The following is a 19,737-nucleotide window of genomic DNA, read 5'->3' on the forward strand; positions in this document are numbered from 1 at the left end:
TCAGGTGAAACTGCGACAACTTTTTTTATGCTTTTACAATACCATCGACTTCATAGGACAATGCAAGCAGCACTTATAAATCGAATAGGTCTCACTGTATTGTTGGTAATTATATTTCAGTTGTGTTAGTAACTGCACTACCGAGGTAGTATTTAGTTACTACTAAGTTAGTGCTTCTTGCTAGCTTCAGCAGGTAGTGAAAAGTACTAACCATCATTTTACTACCTGCACTTACTAAGAAGGTAGTGCTTTTTGGGACTAGTAACGTGTTAGTATTTACTTAGTGAATATGACAACCTTTTTTTTAAGAGTGTACGACTTGTAGGCGACGAGCGAACGCGACAGCCATCTCCACCGCGTCGCTTGTCGCTGTCGCGCGCAAGATCGTGTGCATGTGGTTTATACTTAAAGCGAACACATTTTAGAAGCGTTCGGTTTTTAGGGGCCAAGCTCCTTAGGGTGTGGGTCTGTCCCTCCTCTGTAGTATGTAGTAGTAGTAGTCGTCGTCGTAGTAGTAGTAGTAGTAGTCGTCGTCGTAGTAGGTAGCCACGTCTACTTTAAAAAAATGTTGCAGTGGCTTAGCTCGGCTATGCCAGGATATACGTAGCGTTAGCAAAGGTTCAGCTGATTATTCTTAGCTTTCCTGGTTGTCTCCTACGCTCAACCGCTAATTGCCAGGCAACTACTTCGGGATCCGATGAGTCAAGCTTCTCCGTTCTTCTGCGCTGTTGAGCAGCCTTTGCGCTCTCCTTCTCCATGGCTATACCACACTGGCAAACGCCAGTCAGAAGCGCAGCGGCTCCAGCGCAGTGTCAGACGGCGACTGCACAGCGAGCGCGCGCCGGCGCCAGTGCGTCTACCACGGCTACGACGTCACTCCTCTGGAATGCGCAGACCGGCGGCGGTGAGTCGCGCGCGGCGGCGGCGGAGTGCGCGAGTCCGGTGCGCAAGCCGTGTGACATCACTGATCCTTGCGCATGCGCAGCACGGCTCTTGATGTGCCGCGCGAAACGGGCTTGGCTAGGCCAGTGTAGCTAACGCTACAAAAAAATTCCGAAAGTTGCATCCGTAGCGCGGAATCGAACCAGGGACCCCTCGCTTCCGAGCGCGCGGCGCTAACCACTACGCCACGAAGCGCACATGGACACACGCACCACGATGAAAATAAATACCCAACGTTAACGAAAGACTGCGCGTTTCTAACGCGTTTGTGCTAGCGCGTTACGGTCCGTGTAAGAAGCTGGTGTAAGACGCTGTAGCCTCTCCGCCTTACCCCCGTATTCATAAATGCTGATGGCGTCGGCAAACGCGGTGCACGTTCCGGCATGTGTAAACGGCTGCGTAAGACGCTGTGGCCTCTCCCCCTTACTAGAGAGTACTGCACATTTCTAACGCGTCTGTGCTAGCGTCCCCTTAAGCGGGAGATGGTGCAATTATAATGAAGGGCGCTGTTATAAAATAGGAATGACGTCATATATGGCGCGTGTCATTGGTGGAAGTCAATCGTTCGATTTAGTGCGGCGAGACTGGGCGAATTACACGGAAAACTCACGGTTTACCGATGATTCCCTCCGGAGCTTCGCCCACTCATCATCATTCACCCCGTGGATATGCGGTGTTTTTTTATTGCGATAGCAATTATATGGACACTCCAAAGCAGATTTCTGCCGTCGGCGTCGCCGTCGCCGTCGCCATGAGGTTCCGTATGACGTCAATGGAGATGAAATCGTCGCCGCGCGCCGCCGAACGCTGTATGTGCGAGTGAAAGGGGGCGAGGGACGCGCGCTTTCACGGGGAGTGAACGCACGGCGGAGAACAAACGCGCGTTCTGTGCCGTGCTCCCTTAAGGGCTGCAGAAGTAGGCGTCTCTTTCCTCCTTTACAATCACCATATATGTAGAGCAAACGCGCCTTCTTCTGACGCACGAAAGGCCGTGGGGGGGGGGGGGGGGGGGGGGGGGAAGGGAGGGGACGTTTAGCTGCGGCACCAAGTGCCTATTCATATCAGAGGCTCCGGCAACAGTCACCAACGCCGCACACATTTTGTGCGAACGCGAGCAAAACGCTGACGGCGTCGACAACAGTTCAGCGTGTTGCCGGTGCTGCTGCACGTCCAAGTTTATACAGCTGATAAAGCTACTATCATTACTCCGTATAGCTCTCTACAAATTTGCTATCGCAATTGATGCTTCGCCTTTCAGGTGAAACTGCGACAACTTTTTTACTTACATTGATGATCGTCGCTGATGGTTTCTGCATGATTATTTCATTTTTCCTGTGGCGTGGTTGAAGCCGACGATGAGGAAATGGCCAAACAACAACGATGGACGTAGTCGTAGGCATCACGGAAGAAACGGACAGAGGGACGCACTCCACGCGGCAGTTAAGAGCGGCTTACCCTGCGATGAAAAATTGCTCGGACCCATCTCGGCCATATGTGCAATGGCCAACCACAAATCGCTTGGGCCAACCTCGGCAAACTAGGTAGGGCCGTGCTTGGGGATGAACATCGGCCGACGTTAGGTTGCTACTGTAGTGCCGACCACTTAAGTAAACCTAATGCCTCACATTGCCCATGCAAAATATTTCGTTGGCTGCACTTAGGGCCAGCGACTGTTGCCAACCTGGCCGATGTAATGCCTGACATGGCCGGTGGTGACTTTTTGGTTGGCTCTACATAGGCCGACCATTGTTGTCAACCTAGCCGATGTAATGCCTGGATGATGTAGCTATATTCCAAGATATACCTGCCTACTAAAGCAGGGTGAAAAGGTTATGGCACACATATAAACATAACAAATTAGTGCACAAAGTGTTGCTGCGTGAAGGTGGCATGATTTGGCCAGTAGGTGGAAGTGGACAGAAACCCCAGAGCTCTCGCGTGACAGGGTTTTAAATTTCTAAGGAGTATAAAGGTTGCCGTAATTTGCACAACAAGCCTAATTCAGCAAGAACTACACATCCCAACTCGGTTACCCAAAAGCAGGCATGCAACAAGTCAGTGCTTTTGTATCACGTGAAGGTCCAACTACAACAAAAATGATCAAACAAAGGTATTCAGTTAAAAATAAAAGGTGATGAACATATTCACTGTTGCTGATGCGGCACCATATGTTGCAAAAAACTTTCTTGCCCTTTATGCACTCACTGAACAGCAAGAATGCTGATAGTTTCAAGAAATGGCAAACATTATTTATTGTATATTGAACCCTTTTTGCGGAGCAGTTTGTTCTCGAGAAACGATGTGGTGCTTTCGGCGGTGTGCCGCGCGTTACCTCAGCAAAAGCGCACGAATACGAAACCATTACCGCTTCTGCTCTATTTCTGTGCAATCAGTGGTCGGAAATGCAGCTGGGTTTTTGATCACGCACTGTACTCAATTCATGCTGCAAAATGTGGAGCGGTGAATTGAAGACGTGTTAGTTGGCTGCAAAAATAGTGACGGGCATATTAAGGAATGGAATGAATCGGTGTGACCAAGTTCACGGACCGTTCTACATACGGACAGCCTGTGTTGCCGGCCCTTCACGATGCACTACTTTCGTCCTCGTGGATAAAAAAAAATTGACTCATCGGCCAGCGTTTTATCGCTAACCTCCAAAGAAAAGAGTCCAACCTTCTTCGTAACTGCTTAATTTTAGGTACAGATTGAGACCCAAGCCATAGATGTGCTTTATAAAGTCTCACTTTGCTGCACGTAATAGTGGCAAAAAGCAGCTTTTCAGAGAGAGCTTGATTGCGTTGTCTTGTGTATTCTGTTATTCTGCCATCTGTACTGTAAATTGATAATTATATCACAGACAGATATGCAGCCTCTTAGTGGAACATACATTTATCTGTGACACATGAACTCGCACCCTGTTCAGCTGGCTTTCAAAGTTATGCTGATTGTGGCCAGCCTATACTATCTATAGAAGGCATGTCTACGATGTGCTATGACGGTACGTGTGCAATACTACTGTGAAGCCAGCTATCGCTTCACACCAATGCATTGAGTAAGTTTATTGCTTAATTATTATTAAAAAAGACAGCATTAGCCAAGGTTTGAAGGGCGAAAAACACGCTTTGTGCAATTCACGAAAAATACAAACAGCATATAATATGATTACATACCATGGGCTAGTTTTTATTTCTAGTGATTAAGATAATGATATATGGGCTGTTGTGCTAATCTGGTTTATTTGTTGTGTTTCAACACAGGCTGTGAAGTTAACTTCAACATGGATAAGTATTTACATAATCGGGAAGGTGGCAGTTGAAACTCCTCGGGGAAGCAACACCTCGGTCGTACTGACCTTATAATTTCTTCATTGCTTGGTTAAAACTATCATGGTGGTTTGCAGCCTATGAAATGCCATACCATCAAGGCTAATCATCCATCCTTACTTTTCAGAGGCTTAAAGAATAATAAACAGTTATGTTTTCAAGCATATTTTGGTAACAAACATACATCACCTTCATTTCAGTGGAATGGAACGAGGTGATTGTGCATAGCTGTGCAGGAATACAGGAGAGCCTGGGGGCTAATACATGTTAATAGAGTGAACAAGTAGCTGTGATTTGTAAGGTTATTTTACTCCACAGAGAATGCGGCAGTAAGGTTTGTGCAACTGTAAGCAATACGAGAGCAAGTGAACGATTACTTGTGATACGTGTATGGATTTGTACAGTACATGTGAATGCGTACTCGATTTGCCGGACATTTTTTTTCTCTTGGAACAATTTTATGTTCAGCACAGAGGCTGTGTCACTGTGGCTTTTTAACTGCAAATTTCTGTGTTCTGTTTGACAGTGCTCATGGAGCTATCTGCATTTCTTTGACTACTTATGGAGTGACTGCATAATGACAGAACACGTCCACATCGCAGATTTACACGGAACATATTGTGCATTCGTCACAAAGCTCCACCCAAGAAACTATCTGTTGGCTATGAAAAAATATGCAAGAAAACATTCCCTTACTTTCTTGTGTTTCCCTGCACATGGTGCTTATGAACTTGTTGTGTGGGACGCGAGCGTGGCTGGAAATCAGCAGACAGAAGCGAGTAGTGCGTCCCTGAAGAACAAGCAACAACTAACTTTTATTTCCTAATCGTACAGCCTCTACGGCTCGGTTGCGCACCCTCGCACCACTTCCCTTTCCCGCACACAACGCGACAAGATTTCACCGAGCCAAAGATGGGAAAGGGTGTCTGGCTGCTGCTGTGCGACCGTGAGGACCGCCACATCACTTCCCCTCCTAGTGAGTTAACGAACAGGTCACACATAGAGAAAGAAATTCAACAAGAGGGGACACTCGGCAAAAACTGGCAACAGGAAACACGTCGCCATACGTCACGCTATACTTTTGACACCGAACGTTAGCTGCCGCGAGCATCGAAAAAAAAAAGAAAATGAACTTAAGTTAACAGGCATTGATTTATTTTTAAAATTCTTTGCCGCGAAAACTAAAACGTTTTGCGTATAAATGAACTTAAGCTTTGCGACTTATTTTCCTTGCCTTACCTAGCCACAGGTCGATGACGCGCCAGTTACATGCGTCATCCGCCAGACACTCCCCCGAAGCCAGCGAGGATGGCTGCGCGCGCGTTTGAGCGCTCGCGCGCGGCCACCCGTCTGTCTCATTCTTTTTTCTTTTTTAAATGTAACCTGGTTTATTGGGCTCTCGGCGTATTCTTGCGTTCATTCTGCACTGGGACAACACACCACTGCACTATTGGACTACGGCAAGGTGAGAAATCTTGTTTCACAGTCTACGACGCAATTAGGCTTACGGCACGGGACCGAGACTTAAGACGCAGTTAGCGAAAAACAGCTCGGCCATCCTGGCGCAGTTAATTTGAGTAAATGAATCATGCTGAGACATGTTTCCGACGCTTCCTAGGGGACTATTGTAACTTATTTCGGTTTTTGAGCCACACTGGCCGCACAGGGCGCCGTGTCGCAGTTAGCGAGAACTCAGCCGTGGTGTGTAGTCTAGTGCATCTTGCTAGGAGAAGTTTGTGCCGCTTTCTCTGACGCCAGACATTACTGAAAAGTAATTTCGTTACTTTCTGGGGTACTTTTGAGGCACGCTGGCCGCACAGCGCGCTGTGACGCAGTTAGCGATAAGCAGCTCGGCCGTGGTGATAAAGTTAGTTTGGCGTGTAATGAGTCTTAGAGGGACAAGTCTGTGACGTTTTTTGTGGCTCCGCAACAACATATACTTTCTTTCGGTACTCACGCCTGTTGAAAACGCGATGGGCGATTGCCAAGAGTGATAACATGGGGTGTACTGCTGGCGCCAGCAGAACGCGCGAAACGTATCAGAAGCTTGTAATTCGAAATTTACGTCTTCTAAAGGACTGAAAAAAGGCATTGCACCCACGCATTTGTCTTGAGTGCCTGTTGCGCCCGTCTCTATGTATGTAGCGTACCGTCACGTCGCCCGAGGCCAAGTTTTGGAAACGCGAAGTCGCTCGTGTATTTGTGCTGCCAAAGTGCAGGAAATAATTCTCGGAAATGGGGGAACGCTTGGAAATCAGATGTTTTCATATATGTTTGGGATGAGTCGGGTATTTTCTACGGCATGTATGTAAAAGCGAATTGCTTTTGTTTGTAATGCCGTCCATTCACCGCTTTCGCGCGTTTCGCCTCTACACGCAGTATTCCTATGTCTAAATACCAAAATGACTCATGCTTGTAACATGCTGTTACGTGCTTGCAAATGTAACATGCTTGTAATTTACTTTTTTTTCAGCTGGTACCGTCTGGTGGAGCTTCATACAGGAACTACTGCCTTACCTGCTGGTGTCAACGTTGGATGAACGCACAAAAAGCGCGGAACGAGCTTTTATATAGAGCAAAATAAATATTTCCTCATTGCACAAAAGGTCTGGCGTCTGCTTTGTGAAATTGCACGTGGCACAGATTCGATGGGACTTTACGAGATCGTTCGCAATCATTTTTACTAAATAATAAACCGATTCTGCACGAAGAGCAAAAAAAAAAGGAATAAAAAAGGAAAAAAAAAGGGGGGGGGGGGGTGCGCAGCCGGCGTGCTAGCTTGCGTTCAAAATACGCGCGCCCAAAACCGAAACCGGAAGTGATGCAAGTGATCGACACCGACCGCTTGGCACGCTGCAGTCAATTCGGCCGCTGGGCCCTATGGGAGTGTCCCCTCTTGTTGAATTCCTTTCTCTATGGTTCACAGGACGATTTAATTTGTTCACAAGTCCATACGATGGGGCGCCCTGGAGGCTCGTCCACTGCGTGTCCTTGTGACTTGGCGTGTTTGAACGAGTAGAGCCTTGGAGGGTGGTGTCACAGGTGGCGTTGCATGTGAAACGGTGTCTGCATCTTCAATGTGCGCTGGCTTCAGCCGATCGAGTGATACCACTTCGTGACGACCGCGCACGTCGATAGTGAACTGCTTGTTACCTCGACGTAGCACTCGGAATGGCCCGTTATACGGTGGTTGGAGTGGCCGATGAACTGCGTCATGGCGCAGAAACACGTGTGTGCACGAACCGAGTTCTGATGGTACGTACACCGCGCGTGGCGCTGCCCGTCGCGGTGGCGTAGCGCGAAGGTTTTCCATTATGTCTCGTAGCCTAAGTGCGTAGGCTGCGGTAGCTGTACAGCCGTCTTGCGGACTGCCCGTGAAGAATTCTCCTGGAAGGCGCAGTGTCGTTCCGTAGACCAGTTCGGCCGCGCTGCAGCCGATGTCTGTCTTGACAGCTGTCCGGATTCCCAAGAGAATGAGTGATAGTGCCTGAAGAACAAGCAACAACTAACTTTTATTTCCTAGTCGTACAGCCTCTACGGCTCGGTTGCGCACCCTCGCACCACTTCCCTTTTCCGCACACAACGCGATAAGATTTCACCGAGCCAAAGATGGGAAAGGGTGTCTGGCTGCTGCTGTGCGACCGTGAGGCCGCCACAAACTAATGTCTATAATGCAGGCATTCTGTTCTTCCATTCGAGGTTGGTGCAAGTTGCACTGACACAATGAACGTACTTTAATTGCCTTCAAGTTACAGCATCTTGGGATTGGTGTGACAGCAGGCATGGCAAATGTGCTGTTCTACTTGTGTCTTGTGCGCCATATGAGCCAGCATTTGATTTCATTGTCATGTACCTGTTTAACCAGTTACTGATTAAGAAAGGCAAATATAAAAACCACTTACTACGTCAACCATTTCGCATTCTAGACCACTGCACTCATTGCAAACCTTAGTCACTTGATAATCTTGGTTTGCTTTGCACTGTGTACCTGTTCATGTTAGTCCCCATGCAGTTTTCATCTTTTTAAATGTGGCTGTGCATTAGCTAACTAGGTTATCACTACATGAATGACATTTGACCCATGCCCAACTCAATCAAATAACTTTAAGTAGTTTGTTATAGCTCACTGACTTCATGTATCTTGTGCAAGATTCTTTTTTATATGGGGAAAAGAATGAAAAGAGAACACGTGCATGGATGATGTTGACAGCAGCAACCGGTCTCAAGGCAATCATCCTAGATTGTCGCCACTGCAGAGAGAGGAAGCGTGCCTGTATGCGCTTTGACCACACGCTGTGCATTCATTAAGGGCTGAATTAAGTATGGCTAAGTAGGAATCAGGGCAGCAGATTGCCCATCCAGGTCTTCTTGCATGGGCATTGCTGCCTTGTGTGCCTCCGTAAACCTCTATCATCTCTTAAGGCATGAATTAGATAATACTACTATTTGCAGGGACATTTTTAACACAAACACTAAATATACACATTGCATTTTCACTCCTAATGAGGTGTCTTGTCGGCAATATTATTTATACACCGATCTTGAAAACATATCTGGTAAGTATCTCTGCCGTAACTATCCTACTGTCATATCACTTTTATGTATTTCATAATCAATTGTAATCAATTGCCTGAGACGTATTGGTGGGTTAGTTGGTCAGTCATGATTGAATATAGCAGCGTACTTCGAAACAGCGACGTAACACAGAATGAACAAACGCGAGCGCTGTGTGTGTGTCATACACACAGCGCTCGTGTTGGTTCATTGTTACGTCGTTGTTTCGAAGTGTGCTGCCCATATTTCATCATGTAATCACTTGTAGGCTCACTTTTAACTTGGCAGCTACTAAAAAAACGTGAGCAGCAAAGTGGAAGTAGATTCAACAAGCCATACTTGAAGATTCACACGCATACTCGGTGATAAAGAGAAGTGACTGGAGGACCTACACCGTTGTATTCCGTGATAATGGAACCATCTGTATAGGTGTATGTTAATAGAAAATACAGCGGCACTGCAGCGTGCTACCATAGAGAAAGAAATTCAACAAGAGGGGCGTTCGGTGAAAACTGGCAACAGGAAATAGGTCACGCTAGAATTAATGTCATCCGTTAGCTGCCGCGTATATACATTGAAAAAAAAAAGAATGAAATTAAGTTAACATACATTGTTTTATTTTTTTTTCATTCCTTTGCCGCTAAAATTAAGAAGTTCTGCGTGTAAATGAACTTATAGTTAGCGACCTATTTCTCTTGCGTTACCTAGCGACAGCCCAATGACGCGTCAGATGCATGCGTCATACGCCAGACACGCCACCGAAGCGAGCGAGGACGGCTACGCATGTGAGCGCTCGTCTGCTCGGCGACGCGTCTGTGGGTTTATTTTTTGTTTTTGTTAGTTTATTAAAATGTAGCCTGGTTTATTGGGCTCTTGGCGTATTCTTGCGTTCCTTCTGCACTTCGGCATGGCACGACTGCACTATTCGACTACGGCAAGGTGAGAAATATTGTGTTTGTTCGACGCATTTAGGCTTACGGCACGAAACTGAGACTTGTGGCGCACTTAGCGAAAAACAGCTAGGCCATCCTGTAGCAGTGAACTTGAGTTAATGAATCGTTCTGGGACATGTTTCCGACGCTTTCTATGGGCCCCAACATTATTGTAAATTATTTCGGTACTTTTTAGACACGCTGGCCGCACTGCAGGGCGCCGTGACGCTGTTAGCGAGAACCAGCTTGTCCGTGTGCGCAGTTAGTTTCGCGTGTACTACATCTTACTAGGGACGAGATTGTGGCACTTTCTCTGACTTCCAACATTACCGAAAAGTAATTTAGCTACTTTCTGGGGTACATTGAGGCACACTGGGCGCACAAGGCGCTGTGACGCAGTTAGCGAAAACCAGCTCGGCCGTGGTGACAAAGTTAGTTTGGCGTGTACTGAATCTTAGTGGGGCAAGCTTGTGGCGTTTTTTATGGCCCCGCAACAACATATCCTTCTTTCGGTACTCACGCGCTTGTCAAAAAAATCACAGCATATCCACGGGGTGAATGATGATGAGTGGGCGAAGCTCCGGAGGGAATCATCGGATCTCCCGCTTAAGGGGACGCTAGCACAAACGCGTTAGAAACGTGCAGTACTCTCTAGTAAGGGGGAGCGGCCACACCGTCTTACGCAGCCATTTACACATGCCGGAACGTGCACCGCGTTTGCCGACGCCTCACATGACTGCTGAGAGAGTATACCCCCCGTATTCATAAACGCTCCTCGACTTGAACTTGACTTGCCACCGCCTTGGGCAGCGCGTTCGAAACGCGTTGAAGGTAAGACGGAGAGGCCACAGCGTCTTACACCAGCTTCTTACACGGGCCGTAACGCGCTAGCACAAACGCGTTAGAAACGCGCTAGAAACGCGGCCTTTCGTTAATGTTGGGTATTTATTGCCATCGTGGTGCATGTGTCTATGTGCGCTTCGTGGCGTAGTAAAACGGCGTTGTTTAACGCCCCTTCTGATAAACAAAATGATAATGTGGTAAGACGCTTTGTATCCTTTGTAACCCCTTTAACTGAAGAAGAGTGTTCGGTCATTAGTGGTTCTTTCACTCAACAAGAAATAGAATTAGCTATTGACCAATTACCGATATCAAAGACGCCGGGTCCGGATGGCATTTCTGGCGAGTTTTATAAAGCCTTTAAATTCCTACTTTCTCCCGTGTTACTCAAGATTTTCAAACTTGCTTTTGATCTGGATACTCTTCCTCAGTCATTCACTAGAAGCCACACAGTGTTCATTCCAAAATACACCGACAGAGAGAAACTGCGATCTGTTGAAGGCTACAGACCTATTACACTGTCTAATGTAGACTATAAAATTTTTGCAAAGGTATTATCAAACAGACTACAATTTGCAATGTCTATTCTTATTGGTTCTCGCCAAACCTGCGGCCTGCAAGGCCGCTCAATACAAACAAACATACACATCGCCCGTACAGTACTGGAACATTGTTCCAGTTCTTATGATCAGCTAGCAATGCTACAAGTAGACTTAGCTAAGGCTTTTGACAGGGTTCGTCATTCTTTTCTCTTTTCTCTTCTCGAGCATGCTAACGTAGGCTCCGTTATATTTAAAGGTGTGAAATTGTGTTATAATGATTGTTCAACTCGTTTGATTGTCAATGGTCACCTGTCCAAGCCTGTGTCAATTCATTCCTCTGTGAAGCAAGGGTGTCCCTTGTCGCCCTTGCTTTTTGCCCTTTACTTGGAACCACTTTGTTTAAACGTTATTCACTCTACTAATATTCATGGTTTCAGTGTTTTTGGAACAGAGGTGAAAGTGCTGGCATATGCAGACGACCTCGCTTTCTTTTGCACGGACAAGCCCAGTATCACAAATGTGGTGTCTAAAATAGAGGAATTTGGAGAAATTTCTGGTGCACGAATGAACCGTGCTAAAAGTTTGGGGCTTTGGTTTGGCTCATGGATATTTAAACCGACATATTTTGCTGGCATTGAGTGGACTTGTCAACCACCAAAATACCTGGGCGTTCCATTGGATGCATATAAGTCAAGTGCACATTACTGGAGAGAACGTGTACCAACCCTAAGACGCTATGCCCAAACATTCGTTCCACATAATCTCTCAGTCTTTGGCAGAGCTAAAGCGTGCAACTTATTTTTGGCAACAAAACTCTTCTATGTGCTGAAAATAATTCATTGTTCCAGGGTTTACATACAGCAGTTTCACCGAATATTTGCAACCTTTATTTGGTCATCATCTTATGAGCCAATGAGGCGTGACAATATTTTCAGACCGGTTAGTGCAGGCGGTCTTGGCCTGGTTCACCTTTATGTTAGACAATTAGTGTCTCGTTTCGTCTTTTTTCGAGACTGTTCTCATCCATTACTTCGGGCATTCTTGCAAGTTAATCTCGTCAACGTTTTACCAAATTTAGTAATTTCGAGAAATTTTGCTTCACATCCATATTTGCAGGGATTCATGCGTGAAGTGTGCCTCTCAGTGCGTTTTCTTGCAGTGAGGTTCTCAAATGAGTACTTATTCTCTATCTCAAGGAAAAATCTGTATAAAGATCTAATTGATATGCTTTTTAAACCTCCGTTATACCGATCGCTGTACATCGGCTTACCTGGAGATGACGTCCTTACACGGGTCTGTAAAATGCCTATTCCTCCTCACACTAAAACATTCTTCTTCAAAGTGCACACTGAAACGTTACCTGTTAAAACCTGGTTAAATAGGAAAGGAATCTTTGTATCTTCGATAAACTGTCGTCTCTGTAATGTCCCGGAAACCATAGAACACTGTTTTATTGATTGCAAGGATGCCATATTGTTTTGGGACGTTCTCCAAAGGACTTTAAAAAAGGATTTTGATATAAATGCTTATACAATACGATATCTGATACAACCTCAATGTGACGATGTGCCTTTTGATATGCTCCTGCTTATGGCGTTGCACAGTTTATGGAAAACTCGCATGCTAGATCGGAATGCAGAACCAATTGTATCTTCGAGATCACATTTCATTCGGATGATTTCACAGCTGAAAGACTTTTATGATCAGAGAGACTCCCAACCAGACTGGTATCCGTTGTTGTTGAAGTGTATCCTTTTGCCTCACTTTTAGAGAACTCTTACCCTAATAATTGTACTGTGAAGTGTTTGTTTTGTGCCTGTAGACGCGGCTGACTGTTTTGGCCGCTATGGAAATATCTTACGTATTCGTAATAAATACCATGAAAGAAAAAAAAAAGCGCTTCGTGACGTAGTGGACTAACGCCGCGCTCTCGGAAGCGAGGGGTCCCTGGTTCGATTCCACGCTACGGACACAACTTCGGAATTTTTTTTCTCATTTTTCTCAGACTGGTTACACACTACTACTTCTACGACGGGGACGGAACGGGTGCCGCTAAAAGGAGCTTCGCTCCTAAAACGCGACGAGTGATTGCCAAGAGCGATAACACGGGAGTGCGTTGCTTGCGCTGGCAGAACGCGAAAAAAACGCCGAGGAGCTGAAGAACTAGGGACTTTTTACTAAAAAATTCTGTCTTCTGAATGACTGAAAACAGACCTTGCACTACACGCATTTGTCTTGAGTGCGAGTAGAAGGCAGTCTGAAAGCGTCTAGCATGGACTGGCAAGGAGCCTCTGCTGTGGCCATATCTGTACGTAGCGTATACCATCGCGTCGGCTGAGGTGAAGTTGTTTTGGAAACGCGCAGTCGCCCGTGCATTTGGGCTGGTAAATTGCAGGAAATCATGCCCGGGAATGGGGTAATGCTTGGGAATCATATGTTTTCTTCATATTTTGTGGTATTGTTTGGGATCAGTTCGGATATGTTCTACGCCATGTATGTAAAAGCGAATTGCCTTTGTTTCTAATGCCGCCCATTCACCACTTTCGCACGTTTTTTCTCTACACGCAGTATTCCTCGTCTAAATACCACAATGACACATGCTTGTAATTTACTTCTTGCAGTTGATGCAGCCCGGTGGAGCTTCGTACGGAAACTACTAGTGCTTATCTGGTGCACAACGTTGGATGAATGCACAAAAAGGCCGGAACGAGCATTAACATAGAGTAAATAAACGTCACCTCATTGCACAAGGCGTCTTGCGTCTACTTTATAAAATTACACGTGGCCCATACACGATTGAAGCTTGCAAATATCATTCGCGATCATTTTAAATAAATAAGAAAACGATTCCGCATCAAGACGGTGCGCGGTTGAGCAGTGGAAGCAAGAAAAGACCGCTCCCAGCGGCGCAGCCAGCGTATTGCTAGCTAGATATATAGCGTTCAAAACGCGTGCGCCCAAAATTGAAACCGGAAGTGTGGTTCAGGTGTTAATGCCGACGGCTTGGTGCGCTGCAGTCAATTCGGCCCCTGGGCTCTATTTGAGTGTCCGTCCTTGTTCAATTTCTTTCTCTATGTTGCTATGCTGTATCTTCATATTGTTCATTTGCTTAAAAACGCGTGCGCACGCGCGTTCTTGGAAGCTTTCGCTAGCACACCTACAAAAAATGCGCCATCGCGCCAGACACAACCGAGTACATAGCGATGTATGTTGTTGCAACCAATATGCGGTAACAAAAAAAAAAAGCTTCCTTGTGGGAATCGATGTTATGCGAAACAGTGTGCAGGGAGCCTACCAAGTTAACGAAACGACCATGACAGCACCAAGACGTAGGCGGCTATAGATAGGAAGATAGATAGATAGATAGATAGATAGATAGATAGATAGATAGATAGATAGATAGATAGATAGATAGATAGATAGATAGATAGATAGATAGATAGATAGATAGATAGATAGATAGATATAGATAGATACTCTCAAAGTGGCAAGAAATGCTTCGCATTTTAAAAAATTCAGAGCCCTTTCACTACTGCGAAGATGGAAGCCACCGAAGCTGTGACTATGGTGGGTCTGCTATAGTGAATATTGCTATAGTGAATTTATATATGATCATTATTGACTATGTTGAGCGTCTTCGGCATTTTTTGTCAGAGAGAAAGGACACCGGCGTCTTGTTTTCGCCCAGCGCGATGGCCAAGTAGTGCGTTTGCTGCGCCAAGTCCGCTCCATCGTCATAGACTAGCGTATGAGCCACAGCGTTGATAGCCGCGGCACACAGCACGGCATCGTCCGCATCCTGACGTCTGGATCCTGGAAGATGTGGTTAAACGCTGAACGTCTGTCCCATAGCGAGTCCAAAGGGCAACTGCTGATAACAGCGCTAGCGTGATCTCTCCATCAGGAGAAAAAGGGGCACAATTATGGGGGGGGGGGGGGGGGGACGTGCGGCCGTCGAGTATATATCTATCGCGACACTTGTGCAGGAGGCATCGGCGGTGGCTAGGGGTATAATAATGGGCCATTCATCATCCGGTTTGACACCTGTGCTAAGGCACAACTGGCGGGAAACCACCACGCACATGCAGCCAAACCACCACGCATTTAGAGCAGAAATTGTGGTTCTACGCGTCGTTTTGTTGTTGGATGCCGTGCCAAGCACGAGCGCGCTCGGCATGTAGTAAGTGGTTCATGGGAAAGGGAAAGGTTGGCGCTATCTTCTGCAGCCCTTGAGGGAGCACGGCTCAGCGCCAAAAATGCACGGCATCCAACGGCACGAGCGCAAACCGAGGGGCGCCAACGAGCCAGCTGCAGAAGAAGACGACGACGCTCGAGCCAATGCTGATGATGACAGTTCTTTCTACACGCGGACACGATCCCTGGGGAACTAGCCCTTAAAGACCCCTAAACCACCCAGATTTGAAGCCGGGTATTCTACCTCTGCTCCACGCCACCTTGAAAAACCTTGAAGACAAAGATAATGTTCAATAGCCTGGCAAGGGAACAAGAATTCAGGATCGTCAGTCAGCCTCTAGAGTCTGTAAAGGAGTACGTTTATCTAGGTCAATTACTCACAGGGGACCCTGATCACGAGAAAGAAATTCACAGAAGAATAAAATTGGGTTGGAGTGCATACGGCAGGCATTGCCAAATCCTGACTGGGAGCTTACCGCTGTCGTTGAAAAGAAAAGTGTACAATCATTGCATTCTACCGGTGCTAACATATGGAGCAGAAACTTGGAGGTTAACAAAGAAGCTCGAGAACAAGTTAAGGACTGCACAAAGAGCGATGGAACGAAAAATCTTAGGACTAACGTTAAGAGACAGGAGGAGAGCGGTGTGGATCAGAGAACAAATGGGGATAGCCGATATTCTAGTTGACATTAAGCGGAAGAAATGGAGCTGGGCAGGCCATGTAATGCGTAGGATGGATAACCGGTGGACCATTAGGGTTACAGAATGGATACCAAGAGAAGGGAAGCGCAGTCGAGGTCGGCAGAAAACCAGATGGGATGATGAAGTTAGGAAATTTGCAGGCGCAAGTTGGAAAACGCTAGCGCATGACAGGGGTAATTGGAGATCGCAGGGAGAGGCCTTCGTCCTGCAGTGGACATTAAATATAGGCTGATGATGATGATGAAACCACCCAGAGATCGACATTTAGTTGTGGTGTTGCAGCTGTGCACGAGTCTACAACGAACACGTAGCCGCGAGAACTTTTCGAAATGGTGCCGTAATAGCGGAGTTACACGCGTTTGATGATCGAAACACGGCCCTCGCTCGTTTCGCCTTGCGTCGCTACTCTTCGCTACTCAATGCCACTGCTTTGCAGAGCCAAAAGGCAATGCCGAAGCACAGTCCTTGTATGGATCATGCTGATTTACCAACCGCAGATCGTTGTGTTGAGCAACGTCATTGGCGCCACACAAGAGGCTAACGCAGACATAGTATAGTGATTTTAGGTTTACTAGACTTGAAATGCGTGAGAACGATGCCGGTTGCTGACGCAAATATTTTATAATGGTTGGCGCTTAGATGTATCGGGGCTACATTAGGTTGGCCGTGCACGAGAACTGTAATGTATTCCTTCTCACGCCAAGCGATCATACGGTGAGAACAATTTAAGATTCACACTGACGCCGCTGCGCTTCGTTGAATAATAACAGGTGCGGTCAAAATAGTTCACAGCACGCACGTACGCTGTGGCTGATGATGCGCGTCACATATTTGCGTAGCCAAGAGAAACTTCCGCATGCTGTAGTTACCGCTGCGCCTAAAGGCGACACAGTGGTTCTTCGACGACCTCGTATGAACTGATATGAAGTAATTTTACTGGAGAACGAGCTAAAACATCTCCAAATCGTTCCGCAGTAAGCGACGGCAACGCATTCAAGCAGCGCCGCGCCGGCTCACACAATCGAGAGAGGAGGAATGGCTCGCCGCACGCCCTTTCCTCCTCGTCCGATGAAAAAGTCTATTATATGATCGCTCTTTTTTGAGGGTGGCGACTCCTAGAATAAAGGGTTGGCGTTATGCGAAGTAACGTGAGGTGTCACGACTGTACAGGGTGCTCATATTTAAGTTTTACGGAATTTTTTAGATCGCCTGTGTTTACAGTAATATTATTTCCCAAGGTGTGAGACGAGAAGATGGGCGTTCCAGTTACTTTTGTGCTTCAATCTATAAAACATCATTTTGGTAAAAGAGTAAGTGGAACAACAGTGCATTTTTACGGCGAGTTTGATGGCGCATATCTCCAAACTGGTGTCATTCTGGAAATTCATTCCAAGTGGATACGCCTGACAAGCTGACTGGCTACAATTCGTAAATTGCAATGTGTGTCGTAAAGTAATTGACGAAGAAGTTAGTTAGTGAATTTTCGTTAATTAGCTGAATATGTGTTTTGGTTTCTCGTGCTACTAATGTCCGCCTTATCGAATAACCCAGCTCAACGATAAGAATTATGCTACCTGCCACAGGCGATTTCTAAAAATTCCGTAAAACTTAAAAATGAACACTCTGTATAATGTACCTTTTCGGCGTCAGTAACTTATGAAATAAAGGTTACAAGGGGTTTGTTTTCATGTTTTCGCTAATTTTGCGGGGTCTAAAGGTTACAACACCCAAAATGCAAGCAATCTATAGCTTACCATCGCAAACTGCGCAATGTAACCTTGAGCAACGTGGTAACCTACGTTTCTACAAACTAGGAGCTGCGCATATGGAGCGGATGTTTGTTGCTTGAAGTGCGGGAATATATTTATTTCGGGGGCAACGCTGGTGTGGTTGGCGGCAAGACATATTCTAATATACCACAAACTCTGAAACCGAATCTATCGCGTCTGCTCGCTACTGTCGTTTTGGGTTGCAATCATGAGCAGACTTACGCGTGATTAAAAGTCTGATTTCTCTTGCGGATCAAAGGCAGCTGTGACATGCAATGCAATTATAGCACTTTGCGGCTCAATATGCTAAAGCACAGCTTGATTATTCGGTCCCCAAGTGATTTGTAAAACGAGGTCCATGTGCTATTTCGAGCCTCCTCTCACTGCGGCACCAGATAATTTTACTTCGCGAACAAACGTCAAATCGCAATTCTTTTAAGTCACACGTCATTTCGCGGCGGGCTGTGATAGAGCTCTTGTGTCCCCTACCTCATATATAGGCGAAATGCGCGAAAAACGGTCGCAGTTAAAGTTCAAGATGCAGACAGACGCCGAAGGACAGCACCAGAGAGGGCACAGCGGTCGTAACCGGATCTACGCGCTGCCGAGTGCACAACTTGAGGCGCTAATTTCTGACATTGCGCCTGCACTTCCAGTTTATCAGTCGAGGTAGGGAGTCGAAAACAAGTCAAGATGGGAAAAGCGAGTAACTATAGAGAGCTCCTCAATATATCAGATGACGGCCGCTCCGATATGCACGAGACGCGCATGCGCAAGCAGACGCCGACGCTTCACTTTCCTAAAGAACAAACAGCGTGAAAGCATGGGTGAAAGTAACGACACCACAACTGTGAGATTGGGTTCTCGTGGCTGCTTGGCGCTTGGCTGCGTTGCACTAAGATCCCTGTATTTTATTGCGATAGCAATTATATGGACACTTCTACCGGATTTCTGCCGTCGCCATCGCCGTGAGGTTCCGTATAAAGTGCAAGGGCGATAAAATCGTCGCCGCGCGCCGTATATATATGCGCGAGTGAAAACGCGCGGGGGACGCGCGCTATCACGGAGAGCGAACGCACGGCGGAAAGCAAACGCGACCGTCGCGTGAAAGGCCGTGGGGGTATTAGAGGGAGGGAGGGAGGCGGGCCGACGCTGTGCTGCTTCACCAAATGCTTATATGCAACCGGGCGCAAGGGGAACTGGCCACTCAATCTCCCACGCGAAAGCAAGAAAGCGGGAAGGCAGTGCGGGAGGGAGGGGCAGCTTCTCCTCTGCCAACTTCTCCTCTGCACAACTCCTCTGCTGTTTGCCCGGCGCTGGCGGTCGCCCGCACCGTCTCTTACCTCCGCACGGCTCTGACCTTTGTATGCGCTGTGCATTAGCCGCTCAGTTTCCGTTGAAGCGATAGACCGCGCGAACGTTCACCCGCTGCGGCGGCTGCGCTTGCTGCCAGCGTTTTGACAGTCGTTGTCTGCGGTCATCCATTGTGATCTATTCATGTTTGCTTGTGCGCGCTGACACGACGCTTGTTAATTCAGTTAGTAAGCGAATGTGTCCAAGTTAATGCAGCCGATAAAACTACTATCCCTACTCCGAATTACTCTCCACTAATTTGCTATCGTAATTGATGCTTCGCCTTTCCGGCGAAACTGCGACATTTTTTTCAAAGATAGCGCAAGCTGCTCTCCGCACCGTTTCCTCATCACCCCTCCCTCTCGGCCGCCATTAGTGAGCGAAGCGCGCGGCCGCCACCGCCCGCTTCATATCGTATCGCATGCGGTGCGTTGAAGCGCTTGCTTGAAACGCGACTGCGCATTTTCACAAGGCTGTTCGTACGTAATATATATTCACGTAAGAAATGTAGTACCTTTAACTATTAGTAGAATCTGCATCGCTCAGACGAGGAAAACGAAAGGTACAACAAGTTAAACGGCAATGC

At 46.8% G+C, this 19,737-nt stretch overlaps 1 protein-coding gene across 3 annotated transcripts in view; it reads left to right on the forward strand.

Annotated features, from left to right (window-relative positions):
* LOC119462251 (arylamine N-acetyltransferase / N-hydroxyarylamine O-acetyltransferase-like) overlaps positions 1-19,737 on the forward strand; it is a 211,403-nt gene that overhangs the window by 50,411 nt on the left and 141,255 nt on the right. The window lies entirely within an intron of this gene.

Source organism: Dermacentor silvarum, chromosome 8 (genome assembly GCF_013339745.2).
Source record: "Dermacentor silvarum isolate Dsil-2018 chromosome 8, BIME_Dsil_1.4, whole genome shotgun sequence".
NCBI classification, from domain to species: Eukaryota; Metazoa; Arthropoda; class Arachnida; order Ixodida; family Ixodidae; genus Dermacentor; species Dermacentor silvarum.